The sequence below is a fragment of the Melanotaenia boesemani genome, chromosome 10 (genome assembly GCF_017639745.1).
Source record: "Melanotaenia boesemani isolate fMelBoe1 chromosome 10, fMelBoe1.pri, whole genome shotgun sequence".
Taxonomy (NCBI): Eukaryota; Metazoa; Chordata; class Actinopteri; order Atheriniformes; family Melanotaeniidae; genus Melanotaenia; species Melanotaenia boesemani.
The window spans coordinates 11,024,892-11,044,250 of NC_055691.1; the positions used below are offsets into that span (position 1 = coordinate 11,024,892).

The following is a 19,359-nucleotide window of genomic DNA, read 5'->3' on the forward strand; positions in this document are numbered from 1 at the left end:
TGATTCTTGATTCTTGATCATCGTCATTGTTGTGTGTGCTGGTCTGCAGCTCCATCCCTCCATCTAGTGTCCTGATAGAAGTCCAGCAGCTGAAGGCAGCTTCCTCTTCCTCACTGCTGTCTGACTGCATCCATCTGACACTGATATGAAACACAAACTCAGAGCCAATCAGAGGAGGAGCAGCTGATCTTCCTACAGCAGATGATGGAAAGGAGGATTTCACTTGATGTTCAGATGAATGATGTGTGTTTCCTCTGCAGGTGAAGGTAGAAAGTGTGTGTGAGCTGATGTGAATCCAGCATCATGGATCAGTGTGAGGACAGAGAGGAGGGAGTCCCTCCCTCTAAAAGCACTCAGAGGTGAGATGTCCGTCTCTAACTGTCCATGACTCTTCTCCATGTCACAGCTCAGAACTCACACCAAACATCTGGATTCACAGGAACAAACCTGGACCTGAAACCAGCCCTGAATCAGGACCTGAGCCCAGCTGTGTGTCCATGAAGAGTGACCGGTCGATGGATCAGATTATTGAGTTCAAAGCTGGAGTTTCCTTAGACCAACAGTCAGTATCTGTCACTGTTCAGTGGAGGTTGGATCATATTTCAGATGAAAACCAGTTTCAGTTGAATCAGTTCTTGACGTCTCTGCTGAGACTAGTTTCTGCATCGTGGTTGGAATTTAGTTTCTGATTTGTCTTCCAGATTCTTATTTTAATAAAATGTTGTTGAACAATTTCAGAATTCAGCAGTGAAATAATTAAACCATCTTTATTCACAGGAATCAGCCTGAACCAGAACCAGAACCAGAACCCAGCTGTGTGTCCTTTAAGAGTGACCGGTCAATGAATCATCCTCCTGAGTTCAGCTCAGAGGAACAGAGGTGAGCTGGGTGTAAATGTTGTATCAGAGTCAGATTGAACAGTTTTTATTCCAACATGTGTTTCAGCTCTTTTTCACGTTTCTATGCTCAGACTTGAAACTGATTTAATGTTCAGTTCTTTACTAAATGAGCTGAAACATCCAGATAAAAGCTTCAATAATAAAACAGTGTGATAAACATGTGAGTTTTTCCCACAGAGGAAAGTTTTCAGGAGGATTTCTCAGCAGTTTCAGATTTACTGTGTCTGAGTTCAGGGAGCTGCAGAAAGTGGGAGCTCTCCTTTAAAAAAAATACTTTTCTGGTGAGCTGAAAATAATCAGCAGGACTCAGTCTCAGTGTCTGTGCTGATCAGCTGTCGGGGGCCTAACCAGGATTTTCAACACCTCCCTGAAACAGGCCCCCGTCCCAACCTGCCTGAAAGCAGCCACCATTGTCCCTGTTCCTAAGAAAAGCACCATAAGCAGCCTAAATGACAACAGACCGGTGGCCCTGACCTCAGTATTTATGCTCTCAGAGACTTGTCCTCCACCAGCTTAAAGGGGTAGTGCACCCAAAAATATGTTTGTTTGTTTTTTAGCTGTAAACAACACAGAATTACTTAATAGTGATGAAAATCATGTATACTGTTGATAAAATTAGCATTTTTTAAAATTTATTTTGAAAACAAAAAAATTTAAAATGTTGTGGGTAAAAAATGTCTCATAATGCCCCCTACAGGGTAAAACCAGGTTGTGTTTTTTGTGACATAAAAAGCTTATCTTCCTCCAGATGCAGGTTGGCAGGTCTTCGCCTTGCAGGCATAGAAAACCACACACACCAACGCATATGAAGGGATTTTAACTTATCTTGTTTAGATCTGCTAGTTTCAAACTTCTATTCTTTCACAGAGTTTCTGATGAGATATTCCTGCAATGGGACAGATTTTGCTTTTGAGGGATGGAAAAGTAACTCCGGACTTTATTCGTTATCTGCTAACCCTCAGCAGCTCAAATCGTAGGAGCAGCACTTCCTGCAGCTGCCACAACCTGCTGCGATTCTCCACAGCTTTCCAGAGCTGCTGGCGCTGCTGGCGGGCCAGCATAACAGCGCTAAGGGCTCAGACTGATACGGTTCAGGACCACCTGGTTCATGTATAGCTGAGGATACCTCCACTCCAAAGACCACACCTTGGCGTAGGTGCTTTGTGAATCTCGCTTTCCATTTCGCTAATGAGCTGAGCTGCTGTCTGTCAATAATTCTGCGTATGTATCCCGACCCACCCACTCTCCACTCCCTGATCACTCCAAACATCCCAACCCCAACTCTTGCAGCTTTAAGCAGTTTTCAAATTCGGCAGTAGGTGGAGTTACACAGAAAAATAGGTGGTGGAGTTACACTTTAAGTCCTGTCTCCCTCAGAACTTTTTTTGTTTTTTTTAACTTGTCCTGTCCAGCATCATAGAAAGCAAAATGATAATCTGGTTGCTGTATCGTGCTGAACAAATTTGCTCTGCCAAGGGGAGGCCTATGGATAAGGCTCCTCTTGATAATGTGATTAATTTATTTATTTATTTACTTTGAATCACGGAATCTATGTAATCTTGCTGGACCTGACCAGAGGGGAGAAAAAGATGGAAAATAGCAAAAAGAGCAAAAGGGAAAGAAGAAAGGAGACAAAAAGATCACACACAGAAGGCAACAACCCTTCAGTCCACACCATCACCAGACAAAAAACTGTTACACCTGTACATGAACACACCAGAAAATTTCCTACAACTTTTACAAAAGCAGAAACACACACACAGAAAAAACAGGGCTGCTAGTCATTAAGAGTTTTTAAATAATAACCAAATCAAAAAGACATAACAGCAACCAGATATTAACTCACAGAAAAATAAAAAAAATTAAAAAAATAATTATCGCTTAGTATAAGCAGCAGACCCGGAGCACCAACCCAAGCCACCCCACCACAAAGACGACTCCAGCCCCACCCGAAGGGCGGCAGAGGAGAGCCCCAGATAGAGCCCCCCCACGGTCCCGGGGCACAGGTCCCAGTGGGCCAAGATCAGCAGCCGCCGGCCCAGCCAGGGACCGGCCACCCAGGGCAGCCCAAGCGAAGGGTCCAGTACCCCAGGAGCCCAGAGGCGGCCGCCCCACCCCCCAAGGCAGAGAGCCCGCAACATGCCTAGGAGGACCAGGCCCCCCCAGACAGCCACCCGGCGTAGGCCAGCACACACCCCGATGTCCCAGCTACAAACCCCAGGAACTAGGGTGCTATCGGCCCCTCCCCCCACTCCCCACCTACTCCAATCTGCACCCCATATAACCCCACACTCACACCCTCCCCTGCGCCGCACCCACAAGTACTCACCACAACACAGTCACGCAACCCACCCACCATGCCCCGTGGGGGACACCCCAGGCGGACCAGAGGACAGCGAGCCCCAAGCAAGCGCAGCCACCCCAGGACCTGGCCACCTACGTGTGTGTGTGTGTGTGTGTGTGTGAGACAGAGAGAGCGGGAAGTAAGAGGGGTCCGGGAATGTAAGCAAACTTCCCTCTGGATGATGAGCCTCTAGTGGCATTAGGCACCCCCGCTCCCCAGGAGGCCCCCCAGGGCAAGACAGACCAGGAGAGGCCGCCCCCCACGACCGGGCCATTCAGGGACCACAGCCAGTGAGCCGTCACCAACCCCAGAAAAATAGGCCCGCCCTGGCCCCCCCACAAGTGCACTTAACTCATATATGCCCTCTTAGCTCCACCCACACAATATAAACACTCACACAGCATCCAACCCTCCCACGCTCACTCCCAAGACACACCCCCACTCATCCTAACACATACATACGCACACACACAAACATACCCCCACATCCACACAAACATCATCCAAAGTATAGACACACACACACAACATACAAGCATCCCTGTCTCACACCCCAGCACCTCCCCCTATAATCCCCCGAATTCCACTCAGCCCTACTTTAAACCCCTACACCCCCCCTGCCCCTGGGCCATATCCTGGGTCCCAGGGCGTCAACCAGACACCAGGGCATGTAAGGCAAGGCAAGGCAAGGCAGTTTATTTGTACAGCACATTCATGTACAGGACAATTCAAAGTGCTTTACATAAAACAAAGACAATACAGATATTTAGAACAGTAAAAGGCATCAACACATAATCAACACATAATCACAATAAAATAATAAATTACATTAAAATGATTAAAAGCAAGATAAATAAAAAAAAAAATGTACCAACCCACACCACGGCAGCACATTCGGGCAGGCCCAGACCCCCGGCACATACGGACCCCACCACCCCGGAGGGAGGAGGACCACCCCCGGGCACCAGAGCCCAGAACCCCCGCCCAGCCCGCCCCGGAATAGCCCGGCCACCCGGCCCAGGACCAACGCCCACCAACCCAGGCGCCACCAGTGGCCTCACCCCCCGCCACAAGGCGACTCCAACCGCTGGCCCCCACAGCCCCTGACGGGGCCAGACCCAGAGCCACCCCCATAGCAGAGCAGCCCGGTCCCGCACCATGGGCAACCACAAAGAACCCGCAACCACCAGTCACTCCCGGCCATTTCCCAAATCCCCATAGCAACGAGGTCACAGTCTTCCACCTACACTAAGTGATGGAACTAAGCACAGGGGACCAGAGGGAATGAGATTCAGCTAAATAGTTCTTTGAGGAGGCAGACTTTGTCTCACTACTGATGTGGTCAACTAAGAGATTCCTAAACTGCTGAATACACAGATTATTTTTGTTTTTCCTAGTTCACAAGGATAGTTTTCTTTGCAATGCATAATGCTGTGCGTATCATGTGTGAAGAGTTAATTGCCATATTAATGTTACCCAAGTCACCTAGTAGACATAGTGCGGGGATTGTAGGAATATTACATTAAACCATGTTGACATGTCCACACATACCTGAAGCCAGAACCTGCGGATGAAGCCAGAACCTGCGGATGAAACCAGAACCTGCGGATGAAGCCAGAACTTTGACCAACACCAGTACACTTATGAAGCAAACAGGTCACTAGCTGATGCCATCACCACTGCCCTCCTCACTGCTGCGAGCCTCTGAGAAGCAGGGAAATTATGTCAGGATGCTGTTCCTGGATCAGTGCACCATCATACTGAACATCCTCATCAGGGAGCTCACTGACCTGGACTTCCCACCCCTCATCTGTGACTGGATCCACCATTTTTTAATAGACTGTCCACAAACAGTGAAGATGGGCCTCACACGTTGTCCACTCTGGCACTAAGCACGGGCACCCCCCAGGGCTGCGTGCTAGGCCCCTTCCTGTATTCACTGTACACACACGACTGAATCCCATCCATCACTCATACTGCATCATGGAATTGTCAGATGACAGAACAGTGGTGAGTCTTATGTCTGGTGATGATGAGAGCATACAAGGAGGAGGTCCAGAGGCTTGTGGCCTGGTGTACAGCCAACAACCTCCTTCTGAACACTGGAAACCAAGGAGATGGTTGATGGACTAGAGGAGGAAGAGAGAAGACCCTTCTCCACTGTGGATTAACAGCAAGTGTGTGGAAAGTGTCTCCTTTAAATTCCTGGGGGTGCACCTGTCTGACTACCTCACATGGTCCACCAATACAACAGCGATGGTCAGCAAAACTCAGCAGAGGCTCCACTTCCTGAGGCTGCTGAGGAAATGCTGGCTGGAGACAAAGCTGCTACAAACCTTTTATTGTACCACAATAGAAAGTGTGATAGAATGCTGCATCATGGTGTGGTATGCTGGCTGCACAGCTAAGGATAAAAAGCCCTGAAAAGGGGTCATTAAGACTTCCTGCCTTCCCTGGAAGACATTGTAAAATGTAGAGGCCTGAATATGGCAAAGAAAATCCTGGCTGACCCATCACACCCCGGTCGGGGCTTCTTTGACCTCCTGTCCTCTGGAAGGAGGTTCAGAATCATCAGCAGGCAGGCAAACTGTCTCAGAAACTGTTTTTACCCCTGGACAACCAGGCTTCTTAATGCCTAACCCCCACATGCTCCGTCGCCATCACTGCTACATCAACCACACACTTATTGTATGTTCTTATGTTGTTTATAGTATTATTTATAACATACCATGTCCATTAGTGTGTGTGGAGGAGTTTTTATGTTTGTTTTATGTGCTCCCAGTAGCCCACACTGCCATGACTAAAAAACTAATAGTGTAAACATATGGGCAATACCTATAACTGTGCAATAATAGCTTTTATATAGACTTTATTAAATAGATTTTGTTCTGTACAGTTTGTTGTTTTACCTCTGTAATGCTGTGTTTTTACACTGGTTTTACACTATCACCTTTGCTGCGGTAGCACTGCAAGTTCCCCACTGTGGGACTATTAAAAGATTATCTTATCTTATCTTATCTTATTTGATCCTTTATTCTTAGTTCTAGATTTTCTACTGTTGGTATTTACAACAAACACACTAAAGTTAAAGAATGGCATTTTATTATTTCTCTTTATTTTACCAGGAAGTCACACTGAGGTCAAATAAGTATTTTGCCAGAGAGACTTTACCCGTGGACGTCTGGTGGGATGGTGGGAGCCTTAGACTGCAGTACTGAGCCAGTATACAGTAGGTGGCAGGAACGTACCTGCACAACCTGCCAGGAAATAGAAAAAAAGATGTGCTAACACAGCAACTCATTAAATGAGCTTTGACATGCTGGTACCAGAGGAACAGATGATCCAGTAAACCATCACCTTTAGTATAATGGTTACCAGTCACTCAGTGCAAACAGCCTTGCAGTGGGAGCAGAGGGAGGATCTGATCCAGAGGGTCACTAGCCGAGGCATGCTAGTTGTTAACCTGATCATAATCCACACTGGGAGCTGCCCAGTCCAACCAGTCTGATACAACCACAGACTGGCTGTGGCTGCCTTGCTCCAGGGCACTTCAGCAGGAAGTAAAGCTTCATGAAGGTGTTGGTGAGAGCTGTTGGGACTCATCCAAACTGAGCTGAAATCTCCAAGCAGCTGCAGACTGAGCTGCTGGTTGTCAGTAAAGCTTTCCCACTACAGGGAGTCTCTGATTCACTGTTCACATCCTCACATCCCTTCATGGACCTTTACCTTGTGTTTGTCTCTGTGTGGACAAACTGAATATCAGCTGATTCTTCCTGATTCCTCCACAGAGTGGACCAGCAGAGCTCAGAGCTTCCCACTGGTCAGTCTGCCCAGCAGCATCAAACACAGCTGGACTCCATATTTATGGTCTGTACATGTACAACAACTACTTTTCCATCTCTTTTGTCCACATCGTCTCCATGCTGACCTTTGTAGACCAGTGGATTGTCAGTGTGTCCAACATGGATCTGATGTTTGGCTCCATGATTTCAGTCTGATTGTGTCCTTCATATCGTTTCTCTTCCAGCTGCTGGAGGACAACATGATCACTTTTGTGAAGAAGGAGCTGAAGAAGATCCAGAAGCTTCTGAGCCCGGATTACCCAGAATGCTCAGTGTTGGAGGGTGAGGACGAGGAGCAGAGGAAGAGCAGCAGAGAGGCGTTAGTGAAGATCACAGTGGACTTCCTGAGGAGGATGAAGCAGGAGGAGCTGGCTGAGCATCTGCAGAGCAGTAAGAGGATTTCTCTAAAGATTGAAGCTGCTGGATAAATGACACATTTACTGATGTCTCTACACATGAACATCACATATTCACATCCTCATTCCTCAGAGGCTTCAAGTCTTTACTGACTCTTCTTATTTCTTCTTCTCTTTCAGAACTTCTGGCTTCAGTTTGTGGCCGTAAACTAAAATCTGGTCTGAAGAAGAGGTTCCAGTGTGTGTTTGAGGGGATTGTTAAAGCAGGAAACCCAACCCTTCTGAACCAGATCTACACAGAGCTCTACATCACAGAGGGAGGGACTGCAGAGGTCAATGATGAACATGAGGTCAGACAGATTGAAACAGCATCCAGGAAACCACACAGACCAGAAACAACCATCAGACATGAAGACATCTTTAAAGTCCCACCTGGAAGAGATGAACCAATCAGAACAGTGATGACGAAGGGAGTGGCTGGCATTGGGAAAACTGTCTTAACACAGAAGTTCACTCTTGACTGGGCTGAAGACAAAGCCAACCAGGACATCCAGTTTACATTTCCACTGACTTTCAGAGAGCTGAATGTGCTGAAAGAGAAAAAGTTCAGCTTGGTGGAACTTGTTCATCACTTCTTTACTGAAACCAAAGAAGCAGGAATCTGCAGCTTTGAAGAGTTCCAGGTTGTCTTCATCTTGGACGGTCTGGATGAGAATCGACTTCCTCTGGACTTCCACAACAATGAGACCATGACTGATGTTACAGAGTCCACCTCAGTGGATGTGCTGCTGACTAACCTCATCAGGGGAAAACTGCTTCCCTCTGCTCGCCTCTGGATAACCACACGACCTGCAGCAGCCAATCAGATCCCTCCTGACTATGTTGGCATGGTGACAGAGGTCAGAGGGTTCACTGGCCCACAGAAGGAGGAGTACTTCAGGAAGAGGTTCAGAGATAAGGAGCAGGCCAGCAGGATCATCTCCCATATAAAGACATCACGAAGCCTCCACATCATGTACCACATCCCAGTCTTCTGCTGGATCACTGCTACAGTTCTGGAGGATGTGCTGGAAACCAGTGAGGGAGGAGAGCTGCCCAAGACCCTGACTGACATGTACATCCACTTCCTGGTGGTCCAGACCAAAGTCAAGACGGTCAAGTATGATGGAGGAGCTGAGACAGATTCACACTGGACTCCAGAGAGCAGGAAGATGATTGAGTCTCTGGGAAAACTGGCTTTTGATCAGCTGCAGAAAGGAAACCTGATCTTCTATGAATCAGACCTGACAGAGTGTGGCATCGATATCACAGCAGCCTCAGTTTACTCAGGAGTGTTCACACAGATCTTTAAAGAGGAGAGAGGACTGTACCAGGAGAAGCTGTTCAGCTTCGTCCATCTGAGTGTTCAGGAGTTTCTGGCTGCTCTTCATGTCCGTCTGACCTTCATCAAGTCTGGAGTCAACCTGCTGAAACAAGAACAAACAGTTTCTTTTTGGTCTAAGTTATTAAATGAACCAGATCTACAACGTCTCCATCAGACAGCTGTGGATCAGGCCTTACAGAGTCCAAATGGACACCTGGACTTGTTCCTCCGCTTCCTCCTGGGTCTTTCACTGCAGACCAATCAGAGACTCCTACGAGGCCTGCTGACACAGACAGGAAGTAGCTCACTGACCAATCAGGAAACAGTTCAGTACATCAAGAAGAAGATCAGTGAGAATGTGTCTGCAGAGAGAAGCATCAATCTGTTCCACTGTCTGAATGAACTGAATGATGGTTCTCTAGTGGAGGAGGTCCAACAGTCCCTGAGATCAGGACGTCTCTCCACAGATAAACTGTCTCCTGCTCAGTGGTCGGCTCTGGCCTTCATCTTAGTGTCATCAGAAGAAGATCTGGAGGTGTTTGACCTGCAGAAATACTCTCCTTCAGAGGAGGTTCTTCTGAGGCTGCTGCCAGTGGTCAAAGCCTCCAACAAAGCTCTGTAAGTACATATAAAGCAGGATGTGGAGAAATATACTGCTGCTGTTTTATAGGACAGAATGTGACAGAGAACTACTTGTCTCATTATTTCCTCTTCAGACTGAGCAGCTGTTCCCTCTCAGATGAAGGATGTTCAGCTCTGTCCTCAGCTCTCAGCTCCCAGTCCTCCAGGCTGACAGAACTGGACCTGAGTATCTCCGACTCAGGAGTGAAGCAGTTGTCTGATGGACTGAAGAGTCCACACTGTAAACTGGAAACTCTCAGGTCAGTTTTGTCTGCTGATCTCACAGGTTTAAGAACATGAAACAGAGAACTAAACCATTCTGTACATTACTCAGTTTATTAGCTGTCCAACAGAAGAAAAGATGATATTTTGGTTTCACTGAGGAAATGTGAATAAATTTTTCAATGATTCTCTCTGACTTTAAGTTAAATTGTACATGTGACTAAATATGAAAACAAACATTCTTCATTTTCTTCAATATCTTCTCTTCAGACTGAGTGTCTGTGGCCTCTCAGAGGGAAACGTTGCAGCTGTGTCCTCATTTCTCAGCTCCCAGTCCTTCAGGCTGACAGAACTGGACCTGAGTATCTCCGACTCAGGAGTGGAGCAGCTGTCTGATGGACTGAAGAGTCGACACTGTAAACTAGAAACTCTCAGGTCAGATTTCTCTGCTGCTCTCACATATTTTTTCTACTTTTTATGCCTGTTTGCATGATAACAGTTCCACACAAAACACAAAACTATTTTCTTTGCATATTTAAAAAAGAAAAGGATTTCTACAGCAGCGGAATGAAAACTATCTCCGTTCAGGGAAAACACATATTGGGTAGAAACCATGTAGTGTTCATGCCAGGCTTCTAGTGGGCAGTGAAACTTGCCAACGACCCACCCAGGTGTGCACCACATCCTCATAAGACCCGAAAACACAACAACAGAATCACCTCGAACTCTGTTACCGTGGAAACCAGAGGCCAGAAGGCAACAAAACGTTTCTATTGTACTGTCTCAGCATTGTGGTGTAAACAGGAGCTCATTTTCCTACCGTCTCTGTGATGCAATAATCTCAAACATTTTCAGAAATATATTTAAATAAATGAAATGAAACATCCCCAGATCTCCATCACTTCATTCTGATCACTGCTGCTCAGATACTTTTGGCTCATTTCATTTGGTTCGGAAGATATGTGTGCAGATCAGTTCCAGTCCAGTACTGAGTTTTGTTCAGGTTTATCCAGTTGTACTGACTGTGATTGGTGTGGATAAATGGGAGGACAGTGGAGTAAGAGGATCTGTGACAGCAACATGTTTCAGTCTTCTGACTTTTTCTTTCCTTTAACCAACAATCTTGATGATGGAGTCATGTTTGATATGTGAACATACTAATATGATGTATAATTTAACTGGAACCCTGTGATCAGATGGTTTTAGATGAAGTATCTGAAGCTCTTTGTGGAGAATATGTATTGATCTTGTGTCGGCTCAGAACTGCAGACCAGCATCATAGCCAGGTCTCAGTGTGGTCCAGTTCTCATCAGAGACCGTCATCTTTCCCTTAGACCTGCTGAATGTCTCCCATTACCTTTTCTTAAACCTGGGACATTTTACAATGAGGTCCAGGAAAAGAGTTTATGAAAAGATGATTGGAGGTCTTTTTCTACTTTTACCAGACCCCTGCTGTCTCATACTTTATATCATAAATAAAAGAAGCACATTTGTGAAAGCAAGATTTTTATGACTGACAGGTGACTTTTAAAGATGTCTAATGTGGATTCCAAAGATCAAATAAGAATAAACATGAAACAGAGAACTAAACCATTCTGTACTTCACTCAGTTTATTAACTGTCCAACAGAAGAAAAGATGATATTTTGGTTTCACTGAGGAAATGTGAATAATTTTTCAATGATTCTCTGACTTTAAGTTAAATTGTACACGTGACTAAATCTGAAAACAAACCATCTTCATTTTCTTCAATATCTTCTCTTCAGACTGAGTGTCTGTGGCCTCTCACAGAGAAACGTTGCAGCTGTGTCCTCATTTCTCAGCTCCCAGTCCTCCAGGCTGACAGAACTGGACCTGAGTATCTCTGACTCAGGAGTGAAGCAGCTGTCTGATGGACTGAAGAGTCCACACTGTAAACTGGAAACTCTCAGGTCAGATTTCTCTGCTGCTCTAACCTGTAAGCCATAATGATCAAAATGATAACAAATAAATGCTTCAAATGTCTCACTTTGCATATAATGAATCTATATATCAGTTTCACCTTTTCAGCTGAATTACTGAAGTAAATCATGTTTTGCACAAAATTCACCGACATATCACTCAGTTTATTAACTGTCCAACAGAAGAAGAGATGATATTTTGGGTTCACTGAGGAAATGTGAATGAATTTTTTGATTCTGTCTGACTTTAAGTTAAATTGTACATGTGACTAAATCTGAAAACAAACATTCTTCATTTTCTTCAATATCTTCTCTTCAGACTGAGTGTCTGTGGCCTCTCAGAGGGAAACGTTGCAGCTGTGTCCTCATTTCTCAGCTCCCAGTCCTTCAGGCTGAAAAAGCTGCAGCTGAGTAGCAGCAACCTGCAGGATTCAGGAGTGAAGCTGCTGTCAAGTCTGCAGAGTCCACACAGTCAGCTGGAAACTCTCAGGTGAGCTTGTTTTCATACCGAGCAAAGTGGGATGAGATTGTCATCAGACATCAGACGTCCTCAGATAAAATAAAAGGGACGAAAAAGGACTCATGCTAAACACTAAGGGAGCATTCACACCTGAATATTCCAGGGGGCTCAGTTTCCATTGAAACATTTCACACCTTCCTTTGGTTCAGTTTGCTTTCACACTGCCCTTCACTTTAGCACAGTGTTGCCAACTTGGCGACTTTCTCGCTAAATCTGGCGACTTTTCAAACCCTCTTGGCGACTTTTTTTGTCGAAAGCGACTAGCGACAAATCTAGCAACTTTTACTGTAGTTATTGGAGACTTTCTGGTGTTTTAGAGACTCTTTGAAGGCACATATTGTTCTGCAGTTACTGTCGTGAACGAGCAGCGTGTGCTGCAGGAGCCCCTCCCCGTCCCAAAGCACTCACACAGTTGTTCAGTCTCACAGCAGCTCGGGCAGAGGCTGCAGTCAGAGCAGCAAAAAGGAGACCCACACCGCTCCGATTACACACTGAAAATGAATTGTGCATTGCCAAAGGCGCCGCTGATCCCTCCCTGGCTTACAGAGCAGGATGTAAATGTAAATGTTTTTTTCGCTGTCACACTAAAATAAATAATTGTAGTGAATAAGTCCAGTGAACACTGTTACATGGCTAAAGTTTTATACTCCATTTACAATGATCCTCAAAACATCTTGTATCTTACTTTTTGGAAGTCAGTGCTTGGTGAGGTACAGTTGGCCATGAAGACCTTTGAGGGTGAGCAGGTAGATCCTCTTTAACTTCTTGACAGCTTGGTTAACCTGATAAAGTCTGTGAGTAGCAGGGTGCTGAATCCAATGGCAAATACTGATGTGCTCAAAGAGCTAATTGATGGATACGTCAGTCCCAAGCCGTACCTTGGTTACCTTTTTGAGTCAAAGGCAGCTGAGCTCCACCTTGCACCTGAGGAGAACAATGTTCAAAAGCGGTGTGTAACCGCTCCCTCACTAACGAGTTGAGGGTGAGACTGCCGGACAACATCAAAGCATTGCAGTACATGTCAGTTTTCAATGTAGAAGAAACTCTAAAGCACAATAATAGCCTGGGACAAATAGAAAAAATAGCCAATCTCATTGGCTACTCTCCTGTAGAGATAGACAAGATTGTCCAGCAATGGCATGCCATCCATCTCAGTAAGAGGAATGAAACAAAAAACACACTGAGCTGCTTACTCATTCAAGACCTCCCTCAGAACCTGGCATAGAAAGCCTTGACCAAAATGAAGATAACCTACTCTTTCTGTGAGCCAGCACAGCAGGGGGGTCTGAAAACTGTCTATCCCAAAAATAGTTAAGAATGAAAAAATGATCATGTTTTACTGTGACTCGTTGTAGACTTCTAATTGGAGCATAAGGTTAGAAACTAAACTAAAAGTAAGATAAGTAAAGAAAAAAAGCTAAAAAAAAAAAAAAAAAAAAAAAAAACTTAGTAACTCTGCTAAAGTGTCTCTTTTGTATTACTTTACCGGCCCCAAGCCCGGATAATGGAGGAGGGTTAGACACAGAGCTAGCAATTCCACGCAACTTAACATTCCTTTGGTTAAATTTGATATTCTAACATTTAACAATAAAGGACAAAATTGATTTATGCAATGTGGATCTTGACAAACGTTATCAAAGCTTATTTTTAAAAGTGATGGCCAATTTCAATGACAAAAACAAAGAAACAAACCAAGAATCAACAGAAAAAACTATTTGTAGTTCTAAACACATGTAGGGTGTTTTTGACTGTACTTTTGTCTCTCCACGATGTCATTTCTTTCTCCTACAATGGCCATTACATTACATGCAAATGGACAATTATGCAAATTAGGCGATGACGTCGTCTAGCGACTTCTAGCAACTTTCAGGACAGCCAATAGCTACTTTTCTTACTGAGGAGTTGGGAACAGTGCTTTAGCCAGCAACCTGCCTGGAGAACATCATGCAGTTCAAGCAACTACTCGCTAGGGCTGAAATTCTCCAAAACGACCACTGAGCAAGAAAAAAAGCAGGAATACACTTCCTGTCTTTGGTTGACTGGATAGTCCATCTGCTTTCACACTGCAAACGAACTACACAAGAGTTCACGCCTGGTTTTCAGCGGACCAGAGTTCTCTTCTTTGCTCTGCAGCAGAATGTGAATGAGTGTTTACTTCAGATGAACCTTACTATCCATGGAAGTGGGCCAGGGTTCGTTTAAAGTGGACCAAATAGTGGCGGTGTGAATGTGTCCTCAGATTAAAGCGTCTGATGGCAGATGGGACAAAGGAGCCTCTAAACCTCTGTTATGTAGCTCAGAGTAATGAGACGTTCACTGCAGCTGCTCTTTAGACCAGCTAAGATGTCGTGGAGAGGGTGGTCTTTGTTGTCCAGCACTGCTTCCATCTTCTCCATTGATTTATTTTTTACCTTTATTTATACACATTTAACTCATTGAGACACGAGGTCTCATTTCCCAGAATGACCTGTCCACAAATACATCTAATACAAGTAGTTCCAAACATACATTTCTCCACCACAGTGCTCAGTGAGTCCAGCCTTAGTTCCATCACTGAAGAAGCCTTTTCCAGCAGTTTCTCCAGCCTCCTCTTGTCCTTCTCTTTAATGCTGCCTCCCCAGCAGACATCAGCATAAAACAATGTGCTCGCCACCACAGATTGATAGAACATGTGGAGCATCTTCTGCAGACATTGAAGGACCTTAACCTCCTGAGTAAATACAAACAGCTCTTTCCTTTCTCGTACAGAACATTGGTATTCCTGGACCAGTCTAGATGGTGGTCTATGTGGACCAGGAGGTCTACAAGGTGTTCAGGATCAGACAATTCTTATAAAATTATCAATCAGCTGACTGTGCTCATCTTTCTACCCATCCCTGGTACATGCCACTATTGCTGATCTTCCAAACGTGGAAAGTCTTGGAGTTTTACACAACAGCAATGCCTATGAAATAAAAAGCATCATGATGAAAACAGTAGAAGAAGATATTTTCATTTTTAGCTAAAAAACTTATTCAGGAACTTCACTGATGGAAATGAACAAATACTAAACCACTAAAGAAAAGAACTTATATGAATGGATCCATTCATTGGTTTTCTTCCACTTCCCTGAAGTCGGATCAAAGAGTTAACGGATCAGGAGGGATTCCTACACACCCCTCCTCAGAGACACTCTCCAGCTCCTCCTCACCTGAAATCCTCACCTGTCTTATTCACATGTTCAGACTGTCTCTGATAAACTACATTTCCAAGCTGAAAGTTCTCAGCCACCACGTTGAATCTTTGTTTCACTCATGATCTATGTGAGCATTAAAATCCACCACATGGACGTGATAACGAGGTTATAAAGCTGATTTTCCTCCACAGATGATCTTTCAGTCTACATCCAATATGAGGATTGATTTAGTTTGATCACATATATTTTTATTTTTGTATTTTTCTCTAACTGTCTCTTCAGGCTGTATATGTGTGGTCTCTCAGAGAGAAGCTGTGAAGCTCTGTCCTCAGTTCTCAGCTCCCAGTCCTCCAGTCTGACAGAACTGGACCTGAGTAACAACGACCTGCAGGACTCAGGAGTGAAGCAGCTGTCTGCTGGACTGAAGAGTCCAAACTGCAAACTGGAAACTCTCAGGTCAGGATTAATCACACTGAGTGTTTAAATGAATTTTTATTAATGAACAACAGGAAACACATGTAGAAGGTGTTTGTATGACTGTCAGTCTGTATGACTTACACCGTCTTACACCACAGAAACTGACCTGAACCTGTAACCTGTCCTGAATCCTGAAGGTGAAAGAATGTATAAAGTCATCTAATTCTGTTTTATATTCACTGTTTTACAAAACACAAACTTGTAGATTCCCTTAAAAACAACAGGAATTAATAAAACATAGGACAGATATTGGGGGGACGGGGTCTGGAGAAGGTCCAGACTATTTGGTCTGTTTTTCCCAAACTTGCTGATCAAGTCTCGTTCATCACATGCATGGAATCAAAGTTCCAGTAAAATTCATGTTTGATTTTCTGTAGGGCTGGGCGACATGGCCTAAAAATAAAAACTTCTAATTCTTTTAAATCAAATCCAATTTCTGATTGTAATTGCTTCTTTTTTCTCCCCTTCCGTTAAAGAAAAAAACATTCTTTTTCAAAAATGCTTGTATTGTAATCAACCCTTCTGGGAGTTGACCTGGATTTAAAGTGCAACTATACGAGCTGTGAAACAAGCTTGTAAAATGAGATGGAGGCGCTGCCACTGTAAACAATGAACATATAACACACAACATGTTTGTACTTCGTGGTATTCCACAATGAGCTAGTTTTTAAGGTTTGAGCATACATCTAAGAACAGGCCTCACTTCACTTGTGTAACTTTAATCCAAAAAAAAAAATGAATACATTAATAAATAAAAGTGCCTCCTCCTGGAAGAAAATAGTCACTCTTTTAGAGTATTTTGACAATAAACAAATAAACAATTTCCCATTTTGGGAATGAAATAATGCAAATCGAAATTTCATTACACTTAACATGTGTTTTAAGAAAACGTACCTCTTGTATACAAAACACTATTTTAAGAAATCACTGAACATGTTAACAAAATTAAAGTCATATTTCAAACATACATTCATTAGAACATTCTTGTTGTCTTTGTTTTTTTAAACTACACATTTTTGGGAAGGAAGACAAGCCTGTCTACTGCATCTGGCTTCAGGCATGCCCTGCAGCATGTAACAATGTTACAACACTTGTTGCAGGGACAGAGAGATATTTCTTGGCCAGTTTACTGTGTGGGTGGAGCCTGTTCTTCTCTGCACAGCTGGACCAGAAGCTGTCGGTGTAAACTTGTTTCAGCAGGCAGAGACATCAGTTCAGTGAGAGCTTTTTTTTATGTGTTCCACCCTGTCTGGATCAATGTATGTTGTCCAGAACCTGGAGTCCATCAGTGAAACCATGTCCAAGAGTTCATCCTTCACAAGGTCGCTGTATTTATCATTGAGGTACCGCTGTATGTTTTTTATTGTTTTAGTGAGCTCACTGTCTTCCTCCTCTGGCTGTAGGAGACTAGTTTTGATCAAATGGAGTACCGGTTTAATATAGGTAACACTGACGTAAGCCTCACCAGACAGGGCATCAGTAAAGTCTTGGAGTGGTCTAACAGCCTTACTTACAGACTCTAAAACGTCTATGTCTTGCCAAGTGGGCACAAGATGCCGGCTTTTCTTGTCTGAACCCAGAACACGAGCTGCAGCCTTTTCCTGTTCCAGAAATCTGTATAGTTTTTTGGCTTAAACCCCATCTAATCAGGGACTCTTACATTAGTTGATGAGACTGTAGCGATTTAGAGTCATTAAACATTAAAGATGTTTAATAAAATTATTACTTTTAATAATTTCATAAAATTACGAATTATTAGTCAAAATATTGAATATACCTCGGGTACCACCGCAGAGATAGCTTTATACTAATCTAACGGCTGTGCAGACACCATTGGAGTACTAGATTAATCAGTTTAATAAATTAATTCAAGCTTGTCAAATCAGTCAGTTATCAATCGATCAGTTTTACATTTTTCAATGTAATGTGTCAGAATGAATGAAATGTATGTAAGGAACAAAAGTTAATTAACCTGCTGTGTTAATTAAACTCAGGTTTAGGACTGAAACAGGATCTCTGAATCCTAAAAGAAAAAGAGGGAAAACTGAATCTCATCTGTTTAAAGCTGGAAGTTTAACTAAGATGTAGAACTGCTAAGGTCACTGTCAGACAACCAACCATTCCTTGAGCAGATGTTGCCCCTCTGGCATTACCGTCAGAAGGCAACAAAGGTTTTGTTGTCTTAACGTGTCTAGCTGTGGTGAAGAATAGAGGAGATACACACGTTGAGCTGGCGTTACTTTCATACCGGAAGGTTTATTCTTCACAGAAATCAGGTATTAACAATTTGACAGATGACCATCATTTTCAGTCCCATTTATAACCTGGCTATTTAGGACAATCTTACTTTTCTAACATTCCATCAACTGAACATATTTCCAGCAAGTTTACTTGAACACAATAGCATTTACAAATGAATTTTGCCACTTATTTTAACTTGTTCTTAATTGTTGTTTTTAACTGTCTATTTAAAACAATCAACACATTTTCTTTAGCTTTAAGATAATTACTCTTATTCAAGATTTTAAACACAAGCACTGAAAACCATTTTACTGCCTGCTTTGAGTGTATATAATAGTATATAAAAAATTTACACATTTAACTAACAGCAAACAAGAAAATGCACTTTCCCTTTAATGGTTCCTTTCTCTGTTTTTCTCATGCAACCATATACTCACTCAATCACCTACAATATAACATTTCTGGTTTGGTATCAACCAAGAAGACGCTTAACTTTGACATCAGCAAATATCATACTGCATGAACAACTTTCATAAGGTGCTAAGTGAATTAAGTTTAAAAGTGAGTCCACTAGTTTCTCAGTTGTTATGGGATAGCTAATCACACACACACTACTCCACATTGTTCAAATCCGCTAGCATTAGCATTAGCTAGCAGACGATCTTAATTGTTGTTTCCTTATACATGTCTTATCAAACCGCTTCGTCTGCAACAGGTACAAACTACTCAAAAACAACCATTTTAACTAGTAAAGTCTGCCATATACACTTGTTTAAATAAACATTAACCGACCTGTGGTGAAGAATAGAGGAGATACACACGTTGAGCTGGTGTTACTTTCATACCGGAAGGTTTATTCTTCCTCTGTGACCTAATCTACTCTTCACCACCAGCGCAATAGGCGCCCCCTAGTGGCTGGATGTAGAATAGCGCTGCAGTAACTGAGATTGCAGTAATATAATGCATAACAAATAAAAGAAAACTTAATGAAATTAGAATAGGGGTGTCCATTTTTATCCCCTTATCTATTTGACCCTTTACACAGACAAGCAGAGAATTGATCCAAGCAGGACTCGTCCAGTTCTGTTTGGATCGAGCCGACTTACAATCATTGTGGTGACTCTCCCGGGCAAATGAAGAAGTTGGCACAGGATGTTTGGATCCCAAACGACTCCCAAGAAGGCCAGAAGATGCGTCACATGGTGGTCTGAAGGTTTGGATCAGGCAGCTCTGCTGAACTCTGCGGCTCGGCTGGTGGTGTCAGTGAAGATAAAAAGTCCAGCTTTGGATCAGTCCAAAAAAAAAAAAAAAAACTCTGTAGAACTGGTTCTGAAGCTTCGGTCTGCCTGCGTTAACCAGT

General features: G+C 43.6%; 1 pseudogene; it reads left to right on the forward strand.

Annotated features, from left to right (window-relative positions):
- The first annotated feature begins 303 nt into the window (after window positions 1–303).
- Window positions 304–19,359, forward strand: part of LOC121646913 — a 143,334-nt pseudogene continuing 124,278 nt past the window's right edge.